Source organism: Spermophilus citellus, assembly GCF_964194105.1.
Source record: "Spermophilus citellus genome assembly, chromosome: X".
Taxonomy (NCBI): Eukaryota; Metazoa; Chordata; class Mammalia; order Rodentia; family Sciuridae; genus Spermophilus; species Spermophilus citellus.
This window is the reverse complement of record NC_138190.1, coordinates 147,069,197-147,080,783: the sequence shown is the minus strand read 5'-3', so window position 1 is coordinate 147,080,783 and position 11,587 is coordinate 147,069,197.

Genomic DNA, 11,587 nt, shown 5'->3' with positions numbered 1-11,587 from the left:
TTGGAAGTTCAAAGCCAGCCTCAGCAATGGTGAGGTGATAAGCAATCAGTGAGACCCTGTCTCTAAATAAAATGCAAAACAGGACTGGGGATGAGGCTCAGTGGTTGAGTACCCCTGAGTTCAATCCCTAGTACAAAAAAAAAAAAAAAAAAAAAAAAAAACCAATTTTCCCATTTCTAACTTACGTTACCCATAAAAACCAAGGTATCACACAAGTGTAGCTAATACTTTAAGTCAGTTATTCCTTCCTTAGAAGCAATGAACTTTTTTTTTTTTTTTTGATACCAGGAATTGAACCCAGGGGCGCTTAACCATTGAGTCACATCCCCAGCCTCTTTTTATATTTTATTAGAGACAGGGTGTCACTGAGTTGTTTAGGACCTAGCTAAGTTGCTGAGGCTGGCTTTGAACCTGTGATCTTCTTGCCTCAGTCTCCCAGAATCACAAAGTTGTGCAGCACAGCGTTCAGCTTGGACATTGTATTTTAAACATTTTATAAAAACCAACACTCTGATTGGTTAGCTACCTAGAAAAAACGTGTGGGTTAATAATTTCAAAGGCATCTTTATTCTTACCAATTTAGATTGACCCTTTTGTTAAAGTTTTATTTAAATCATGGTTATTCATTTATTTAAATTTTGGTACCACGTACATGATATAGACCCAGCACATACATAGACATCCATACAATACACAGATTAAAATAGAGGCTGTCACAGATTTTTACAGTATAACCCAGACATGAAAAGGGCCTGTGCGGTTTGGAACATTAGGAATAATCTGTCAGCCATGGTGGATGTTGAAATCAAAGGTCCAGATGGCTACGCGTCCTCCATGGGAGCAGATTGACTCCCACCATCACCAGTTTATTTTCCCTACTTAGACTCTTCAAAGGAAAACAAAGAAGACTTGTACATATGGGATCTTTCCACTGTCCTTCCCTGACCCTAGACCTAGTATTTTTCTTCCCCATTTTTTCTTGTAGGTTTCTGTAATTAAATTTCCCCTGTGAACTCAACCCTCCCTCTTTGGAGGTTTCCTGTACACCCCAGGGCCCCCCAATCCTGCTTTCCTGGATATGATCTTGTGTTTTTCAATAGTCTCAGTCACATTCACACAACCTCCAGGATGTCCTGACTATCAAGGAAGTACCGCTCTCAAGAGCTTGAGAATAAATTTTCCAGCCTTGGTTTGTGTCCAGAGTTACTTGGTCGCTGCAGTGCTTGCTTGGGTCCTTTCCCACATAATCAATCTACTTTTGATTTCGAGTCCATTGCTGACCTCAAGGATCACAGCTTCCTCCCCTGCTCCAAGGCCCCCACAACAAAGCAGTGGGACATGTCTCCTCTAAGGAGGGAGGCCCCAGAAACCCTATGTGACATATGGAACTCCATGCTGGGCATCAACCTTGTTAGAAATATGGAGGTGCTGGAAGAAATCAAACACATGGTCAGAAGTAGGATGACAAGGCAAACCTTATTTCTTCCAGAAGTGTGTGCTACCAACCACGGCTAGCAAGCACACCTGGGCAGGTAGTCCACCTGCTCTTATCCCTAATGCAGCGATGCCCTTTGCCCTGATAGGAGGAGCTCAGGGTTATAATCAACATGATTACAATGGTTACAATCTGCATAACTTTAAAATTGGGGTGGGCAAAGGGAAGGGCTATAATTAAATGGCTACAATTGGATCCAATTAAGGCTAAATACTATATTCTGAAAATGAACCACCAAACTTTCTATTTCCCGCCTGAGTTCCAGGCCAGCCTCAGCAACTTAGGGAGATCCTATCTCAAAAAGGACTGGGGATATAGCTCAGTGATAGAGCACTTGAGTAGCATGTGCAAGGCACTGAGTTTAATCCCCAGTGCTACAAAAACAAAGTACAAAAGGAAACCTGTTGACAGCTCTCATTTTTTAATATAAATGCAAATATCCTAAATAAAAGATAAGCAAATGGATTACAGCAATATAGCAAAAGAGTAAAATATGACATCAGACCAAGAAGCATTTCTTTCAGAAATATCAGAGTGATTCAATATTAGGAAGTCTTTCCACAGAATTCATTACTCAGCAATTGAAGGGGGGAAACTTGTATGTTCATATTAGCAGGTTAAGTGTAATACTGCTACATGAGTTCTAAGCTAGAGTCCTGACTCTGGGGATCCAACAATTCAGGTCCAGCCACTCACCCCCAAAACCAAACAGAAAAGGTAATGATGAAAAACATGAAAGAAACTTTAATCACAGTAGCTACACTGGGAAGACAGAGGGATCCTTGTCCTCAGCCCTGGGGCTGACAATGATTTGATGTTTTAGAGAAAGGGTAATGGGAGCAATGGTGGAAGTCCACATAGCCACAGGGAGATTGTGTACCTGCTAAAGCAGGTGGTCTGGATCAGGTGGTGAGTCCACCATCATCTCAGATTTGATCAGGCAGGGCCATACCCCCCTCCCCCCAGCTAAGAAAGTGGCTGTTGCCTGGGGGTAGCTTCCACTCATCATGAGATGTTTATAGGATCAGACCTTGTTCCTGAAATCCAAGATGACTAGGAGCAAAGAAGAGGAATGCAAAATGGAAGCAGAGATGTAAAATTCTTAATCTGTCTTTTAGCCACCCACTGGACATTTATAGGCAAAAGTGAAGAGTCTAAGTCCTTGTTACTATATCAGCCACCAAGCATTCCTTGAAAGTACATTTGGAGAGAAGATGAGAAGGTAAAGCTGGGGTGGCCCTTTCCCTCTTCTGCATGTTGCAAGTTCTACCCAGCACAAAGCACACACCCTAAAAGTAAACAGAAAGCAGCCCCAAACTGACTCTCCTTGATACACCTGTGTCTGTCCTCTGTATCTGAGGAGTAGGTTTTGCATGCAATTAAGGGCAATAGGACCCCGGGAACCCCAGGAAGAGATGGAACAGAAGCAGGGTAGGAGATCCATGCAATTGAAATTCTAAAAGCATAACAGAGTAACTGAGGGACAGCAAATCTCAGAAAACACCAGAAGCAAAGTCTACTTGGATAGGTGAGGGCTCACTCTGAAGTGCTAATCATGCATGCCTTGCATAAATCAGGAGCTTGATGTCTGGGGTCAAGTGAATGGAGACAGAGCAGAAGCCACACTGGGGCAGTGTGGGGGGAGGTGACTTGAAGACACAAAGAAGAGCAAATTGGCCAGGGGGGTGTCGGAACTCAGAAAAGGCTAGTGAGCATTTTTTGGTCCTATTTAAGAAGTCTTTCTCAGCCCCCAAACCATGAAGACTCTCCAGGTGCCTTCTTTGAGCTTTATTGTGTCACCTGCCTTTTCCTTTAAGGTTTACAATATGCCTGGAATTGATTGTTATTCGTAGTGTCTGGTAGTTGTCAAGATTTTCCCCCCTAAAACAAAAGAGTCTTCCAGGTAGAAGGTACTCAGGAAGAATAAGTAGGGTCTTATTACTTGGTCCATGTTGGGCCTTGTTGTTTCAAAACAATGTCAGGAAGTTGCCCAAAGTACTTGTTTCCTTTTAAAGAAACAGCATATTCAGATGCAAGTCCTTCTGAGTGTGCTTTTATGTATTGGAACTTGTGGCTTATAAATTGTAAGGGAGCCATTGACAACCCTGAAAGGTGGCTCATAAATGAGAACAAGGGAAGGGCATTGCCAATTTTGTCCCTTGCTCAGTCTTAATCTTCCTCCTTTTCCTGGCATCCATCTTCTTTAGCAACTTTCAGACCCTCTTCAATTTCCCCCTCTCCAGCCATCTTTGCTGCAGCTGCACAGAGCATTGGCAAATGCACCTGAGCTTCAGGGGAACAAGTCGTCTTCTGTTTCTTCATTTCTGTTTCTTGGCTGTGTGGATACATTCACTTGTATGAAGGCTGGGATGTAGCTCTGTGGTAGAACTGGCTTAGTGTGTTCCCGGCCCTGGGTTGCATCCCCAACACTCCCACCTGCCAAATACTGATAGACCCAACCTGATCTTTTCTTAAAATTGGGAGCCATCTCACCACAAAGCCATGAAAAGCTAAATTACTGCAACTTCTGAATTTGCTTGGAATGTCTGCCCATGCCTTGAACTCACCCCTGCCTGGCTCTCTGACCAGATAGCAGCCCTCTCTGAAACTTTAGTGACACCTCACAAATCTTGGCCTTCCCTGGCCAGATAACTACCCTCTCTGAGGCTCTAATGATCCTCATAAATTCTGATGTTGGGGCCAGCAAAAATGTAAACTACCATTAGTGTGATGCTCCTCAGAGTTCTGTTATCTGTAACCTCCTTTTGTGTAACTTTCTGGTCTATAAAGCCGGGCTTCAGGAAAACTGCAGCTGCTGTTTTGTTCCCGAGGTTTTGGGTGGGAGAGGCAGCCCGGCCAGTTGAAATAATAAGCTTGCTTTAATTTGATTTTAATTGGAGTCAGTGGTCTTTTCTTGCGTCCTGGACTAACAATACCTTGTACCTTCATGATTTGTGTTTTCCCTTTCTGATATACTTAAGTAAACTTCTACTTAAAAGACTTTTTTCTCCACATAGATATTCAATTGATATAGCTTCATGTATTGAAAAATTGTCCTTTCTCCATTGCTACAAAGTATGCTGGGGAAATCCGATTAACAAAGAAATGTCCCCCCAACCTGGAAAACCTCTCCACTAAAATAGAAGAGAAAGAAAACAGTTTCATTATTGAACAAGCATCAAGCCAGAAAGCAGTGCCACCGGAGGGACTTCCACACTCTGAGTGGCCACATGAAGGCACATTTGATACACTGGGCAATTTGGACTCAGGTAGCAGCTGAAGTGAGGCCCAGCCCCTAGAGCTTAGACACCTTATCTTTCTGGATGGTTCTTTATTACATTTCATGGAGCTAGTTCGAAGATCCCAGAGGACTGGAAACATTCCTGAGTTGTGAGCTGCTTTGGCCATTAAAAAGATTTACATAGACTTGACAAGGTCAGAGAAAGGAATTCCAAACAAAAAGGGAAGAGTGAGGAGAGCCTTGGCCTTCTCTTCAACAGAGAGAATTAAGCCTCTGCTTTTTAATTTGCATTTGCCCTTATGACACTCTCAACAATATATATATATATATATATATATATATATATATATATATATATATATACACACACACACACATATATATGTATATAGACAGACAGATAGATAGATTAAGCACCCCTGTGTTCAATTCCTAGTTTAAAAAAAATAATAAAAAATTAAAAAAAAAAGAAAATGGGAAGTGGCTAGGCAAGACAAAAAAAAAAAAAAAAAAAAAACAACAACTCTTCTACAGAAGGGTATACCCCCACAGGGAATCAGCAGAGCAAGCACACCTGGGCTGGCAGTCCATCTGCTTTTATCCCTAGGGAAGCACTGTCCCTTGCTCTGATAGGAAGAGTTCCGGTCCCCAATTAGCTAATTTAAAATTGTGGAAGGCATGGAAAAGGGCTACAGTTGTGATTGGATACCTGTAAGGGAATTTAATTTACATTCTGACCACATTGTTCCTAACTTAAGGTGGCTCCATTATACATGTAAAATTTAAGTTACAGTACACATTTGTGTTGCATTACAGGTTTAACTTTGATAGAAAAGTAAATGTTAATCTTACACATACATGGCCATTATCTAGTAGGGAAATCTGTGATTCAAGAGTATAGACTGAACTTCCAATGTTAAGCATTCCTGGCTCTATTCCAAATTTATGGTTTCGTTATGAGGCATTTCTCAAAGACCTCATCTTAGGCAATGCAGGAATGTTCAGAAGTGAAATAAGTAGATTATGAGAGCTGTACCCTCACTAGTGGATTAATATACTTGATGGGTTAATAATTTGAATGGACAACTGGGTGGAACTGTAGACAGGTAGGTCACTGGGGGAATGGCCTTGGACTATATCTTGTCCCTGGTTTCTCTTTCTCTCCCACAGTCTTTCCCTCTCCCTCCTGGCAGCAAAGAGCTGAGCAGATTTCCTCCGCCATACTCTTCCACCATAATATTCTGCTTCACTATGGTCCCAGACCATGGAGTTGGCTGACCATGGGCTAAACCTCTGAAACTATGAGTTTAAAATAAACTTTTCTTCCTCTAAATTGTTCTTTTTTTTGCGGGGGGAGCAACCAGGGATTGAACTCAGGGGCACTCAACCACTGAGCCACATCCCCACTCCTATTTCATATTTTATTAAGAGACAGAGTCTCACTGAGTTGCTTAGCACCTCACTTTTGCTGAGGCTGGCTTTGAACTCATGATCCTCTTGTCTCAGCCTCCCAAGCCACTGGAATTACATGCATGTGCCACCACACCTGGTTAAATTGTTCTTGTCAGGTCTTTTGGTCACAGCCACAAGAAGCTAGCTAACACATCTGCCCCCATACTACAGACTGAGTTCAGGGGTGTTTTACCACTGAGCTATATTCCTAGCCCTTTTCATTTTTTATTTTGAGACATGGTCTTGCTAAATTGCCCAGGCTGGCCTAGAACTTGAAATCCTCCTAAGCAGTTGGGATTCCATGTGTGCACCCAGCTATATTCAGTTTTAATCTTGAAAATAAATCTACCCCACAGGCTACTCTTTATTACATCATCCCAAATTAATAGTTATATTATTACAACAGCTAATTAAACCTTCATGAATAACAAAAAATCTTTGTCTAACTACCCATGTTGGACTGGAGAGAAGTTACCTCCTACAGTGAATCTGGTGACATTATATCTGTCCTCTGTGTGGGCTCTATCTGTAAATGCCATCTTTCCCTTCCTCCCTTCCTCTCTTCCTTCCTCTTCCCAGCATCTTCTGTACTGCAGATTGAGCCCAGAGGCTTCTACCACTGAGTGATAGAGTCAGGTATCTTGCTTGATCAGTCATTCATCAGTTTGGTGATCTCCCCAGCACTATGACAAGTAAATTCCTTTTCTTGTTACAAGCAGAGTCAGTTTCTTCCTGCAATCAGAAAAACCTAACAAATACAAAATCCTAGGAGAGTGTGGGGGAAGGAGAACATCAGGGATAGTCAGCTGACCAAGCCCAGCAATGAGAAGGATGGTACAGGGACATCCCTGCATGGCCACACTGGAGCACAGCATTGTGTTCAAAAGATAGATATGGCTATACCCGGCATAGCAGAGCATGCCTCTACTTCCAGACACTTGGGAGGCTGAAGCACGATGATCACAACTTGGGGATCAGCCTCAGCAATTTCGTGAGGCCCTAAGTAACTTAGCCAGACCCTGTCTCAAAATAAAAATAAAAATGGTGGGGGATGTGGCTCAGTGGTTAAGGGTCCCTAGGTTCAATCCCTGGTTCCCAGTAAGTAAGTAAGTAAGTAAACAAATAAATAAACAAATAAATAAATAAATACAGTAAAATAAAACAAAAGACATAGACATGTCCAGGCAGAGTAGCCCAGGATTGTAATCCCAGCTACTCAGCAGGCTGAAGCAGGAAAATCACAACTTGGAGGCTAGCCTGAGCAACTTAGCAAGACCCCCTTTTGAAAATTAGAAAAAAATTTAAAAGGCCTTGGGGATGTGGCTCAGTTGTACAGTGCTCCTGGGTTCAATCCCAAGTACCATGAAAAGGAAAAGGAAAAAGAAGAGAGATGGCAATGTCATGACAGATCATGTCACCTCCATGATCCCCACTGCCAGTGGAGCCAGAATGCCCTGATTTTTACCTGAAGTGTCTCATCTTGATTCTGTGCTGATGAAGTTCCTATTCTCCATACCCTGAAGCTTGGAATAAGAAGGATTTTGCTCTGACCTTGGCGAAGAAACCATGGTTTACTTAGGAACAGGATACACAGAATAGCCCATTCTTACAGTTTTTTCCACTGGATATACAGTCCCTAGTCCTAGTCCCCACACCAGCTCTGTCAGATACATGACTGGGGACCTCTGTTTCCCAGGAATAGTTGGTGACCTTGCCCACTGGCCTCCCTTGAAAGGAACTCTCAGGAAAGCTGAGGCTATACCACCACCCAGAAATTCTGTCCAACTTCCTTCTCCAGGGAGTCTGGACCCTATAGGGACAGGGCTTCCTCTTCTTCATCATCTTCTTTTGAAATGTCATCATTTATTCTCTAAAATAATAATGAAGGGTTACCTTCAACAGACATCCTTGTTTTTTACAGATAGGCAGCAGGTATCTAGCCCTAGACACTATAGCAAGATAATATAGAAAACAGCAATACTCAAATGTTGTCCCCAGTTTTATAAGGTCTTCAGAGCAGAAATTAGTAGTACAGTTTTATACTACAGGCAGAGTATCCCATATGCCAAGAAGATAGGTCCCACTTGGGACCAGAAGTGTTTCAGACTTCATAGGTTTTTGAGATTTTGGAATATTTGCATAGACTTTATTGGTTAAGTATCTTTTTTTGTTTATTTTTTAGTTGTAGTTGGACACAATACTTTTATTTTATTTTTTTTTATTTTTATGTGGTGCTGAGAATGGAACCTAGCACCACACACATGCTAGGCGAGTGCTCTACTGCTGAGCCACAACCCTAGCCCAAATATCCTTGTTTTGTTCTACCAAGTCTCTCTTTTTTAAAATTTTATTTTTTAAATTTTTTCTAATTAAAGGCTTCCCCTTCTTTACTCAGTCATAAACTGTGTTTGCTTTTCTGTTTTTCATGGATCATGCTGTCAGTTATTTTAATATGAGAAGTCATTGCCAAATCCAAGGTCACTTAGATTCCCCTGTGTTATCTTCCAACATTTTATAGTTTTGTGTTTTACATTGAGGTCTGTGAGTTAATGTTTGTGAAGGATTTAAGGTCTGTATCTCAGTCTGTTTAGGCAAAAATGTTTTAATGGGTAATTTATAAACAGCAGTAAACTTATTTCTCACAGTTCTGGGAGCTGGAAAGTCCAAAGTCATGGTGTCAGCAGATTCTGTTTGTTGAGGGCCTGTTCCATTGATACTGTCGTCTCATGGAGCCTCATTATGGTGGAAAAGTCAGAGAATCAAGGCAGCATTCTAGAGCATTTTTTTGGTGCTCATGTGAAGCACCTTCTACTGAGCTACACCTTTCTTCATTGAATTGCCTTTGTTCCTTGCTTGTCCCAGAAACATGGCCTCATGTATGAGGACTGGACCCTCAAGGTGCTGTGAGACATATTTAAGATTGCACAGTATGCAATTTGTTGAGGACTTACAAAAGCATTATCTTGGGCAGCAGCAAGACTAAATGGATCCCCACAATTTGGGTGGGAAGAAGTGGTGTATATCCTGGCTAGGATAGAGTGACAGAATGTACATAGTTTATCTTAAGCTAGTATCAAGTCAGATATATTCCTGCCACCAAGGTCAGTTGTAAATCTCCACATATCAAGCTAATGATTTGATCTATTTATAGTTTTCTGGGAAACTATGCAGGAAAAACTGACTAGGGTTACTCTGGGGTAATCATGATTGTTACAACTTAAGATGGCTTTAGTCATGTCAAGATGAATCCTTACACTGGTCAAAAGTCAATCTGGCACTGTGATGCATGCCTGTAAGTCCAGCAACTCACCTGTAATCTCAGCTACTCAGGAGCCTGAGGCAGGATTACAAATTCTAGACCAGTCTGGGCAATTTAGATAGCCCCTGTCTCAAAATGAAATTTAAAGTGGGTGGGGGCAGGGAGGTAGATCAGTGGGAGAACATCCCTGGACTGATCAGCAGTAGAGCAATCCCCAGTACTTCTGAAAACCAAAAAAAAAATCAATGTAGTTTATCTTCCTTCTTTCCTCGCTTGCTTCCTTTCTACTGGGGACTGAACTTGGGGGCTCTCTACCACTGGGTCACATCCCTAGCCATGTAAAAAAATCTTTTGAGACAGGATCTTGCTAAGTTACCCAGGCTGGCCTCCAACTTGTGATCCTTGTGCCTCATCCTCCCGAGTCACTGGGATTACAGGTGTGTGCGGTCTTGCCTGTGTATCTTTTGAACACAATGCTGTGCTCCAGTGTGGCCATGCAGGAATGTCCCTGTACCATCGTCCTCATTGATGGGCTTGGTCAGCTGACTATCCCTGATGTTCTCCTTCCCCCACAGTCTCCTAGGGCTTTATATTTATTAGGATTTTCTGATTGCAGGAAGAAACTGACTCTGATTTTAGCAAGAAAGGGGATTGGGTAGATCACAGAATTGATTAATGTCTGATTAAGCAGGACTGAAGGATGTACAGGGGCAATCACTGAGGACCAGAGCAAAAATGGGCCTCGCAGAAGGTGTGGGCTGTAGTATGAGCTGCTCTGCAGCTAAGAGCCAGAGGACCAGGCCAACCTAAAATACCAATAGGATTTGTTCCTGATTTGAAAGGTGCTGTGTGAAGTGCACTGTAAATCCTCAAGAGAAGGGGGTCAATGCAGAGCCCTGAAGTCCTGAAGCAGCACTACACCTTATGTGGCACAGCTGGCCTGGGATAAGGGGTCCATGAACTCCTGGGAAGTGGCAAATGACTTGGCTGACTGGTCAGGACCCTGACTGATATGACTGGAAGGCAAGTGACAAGGTTTGGAGAAGAGGGGTACCTGATGGGGTGCTCTTGAAGTGTATGTATAAGATGGGTCTTATGCCCAGGCTATCAGGGAGCATGCGCTGCAGGAGAGCACAGGAAACCAATGGCAGAGGGAATGTCTGTCAGCAGTGGCCATTGTGGAAAGCCTGGGGCTCTGCCTGGGCCCAGCAGCAGGGGCCTCCTCTCCCCATGGCTGTTCTAGGTACTGCAGCTACTCCCAAGTCCCAGACACCAGCCATAGGGACCAGTGCAGAGCTCTCAGTGAGAGACATTCCTCTAAGAGACCAGCAGGACATTTGGTAGCAGGTTGCACACTGCATACCAGCTCTTTTCTCAAGTTCTGCTCTCTGGGAAACTCCTGATAAGCCGCTCACACCTGTTCTTCCTGATTCCTTTCTAAACCAGGAGTCTGGGCGGAAAGAAAGGGCCTTCAGGAAGCCTCCCCCAAGTGCTAATTAAACACCCTAGTGTCAAAGCCCAGAGATAAAGGAAATAAAGCTGTAGCAATTCAATGAAGGACTCTTCTGCAGCCAGGGGCCATGGGCTCAGACAGCTCTTCTAGTCTGGGGCCCCAGGGGCACAAGTAAGGGATGCAAATAGATAGGACCACAGTGTCTTCCTCTATCAATCAGGCATATGTCTATACACCTGTGAGACCCAGCCCTCAATGTGCTGCTGCTTTGCAAAGGCCCTCTCCCTCCAGGCTTGTTCAAGAGGAGGGGTCAGGCTGTGGGAGAGAAGAAATGAAGGGATTGTTAAAGGGGGCGGGGCCGAGTGAGGGGCTGAGAAGCAGGTAGGCAACAGCCCCAGGCTCGCCAGTCCTGTGCATGCCGTAGTTCGAAGGCATCAGACATTTCTCGGATGGCTGTCTCCACCTCCTACCGCGCTCCATGCTTTTCTTTTCTCTAAACAAAGGTGTCCATTTCAAAGACAGCAAGGGAATGACTGAGTTGAAAGAGGAAAGCAGTTGTTAAGGCGAAGACAGAGGGAGGAGTAGAGGCATTCGGGCTGCTGAGTCCAGGACCTGGGAAAGGAGCTGAAATTGCGTGCCCCTTCCAAGGCCCATAACTCTCCCTAAGGGATCTGAGAGGCGTGTCCT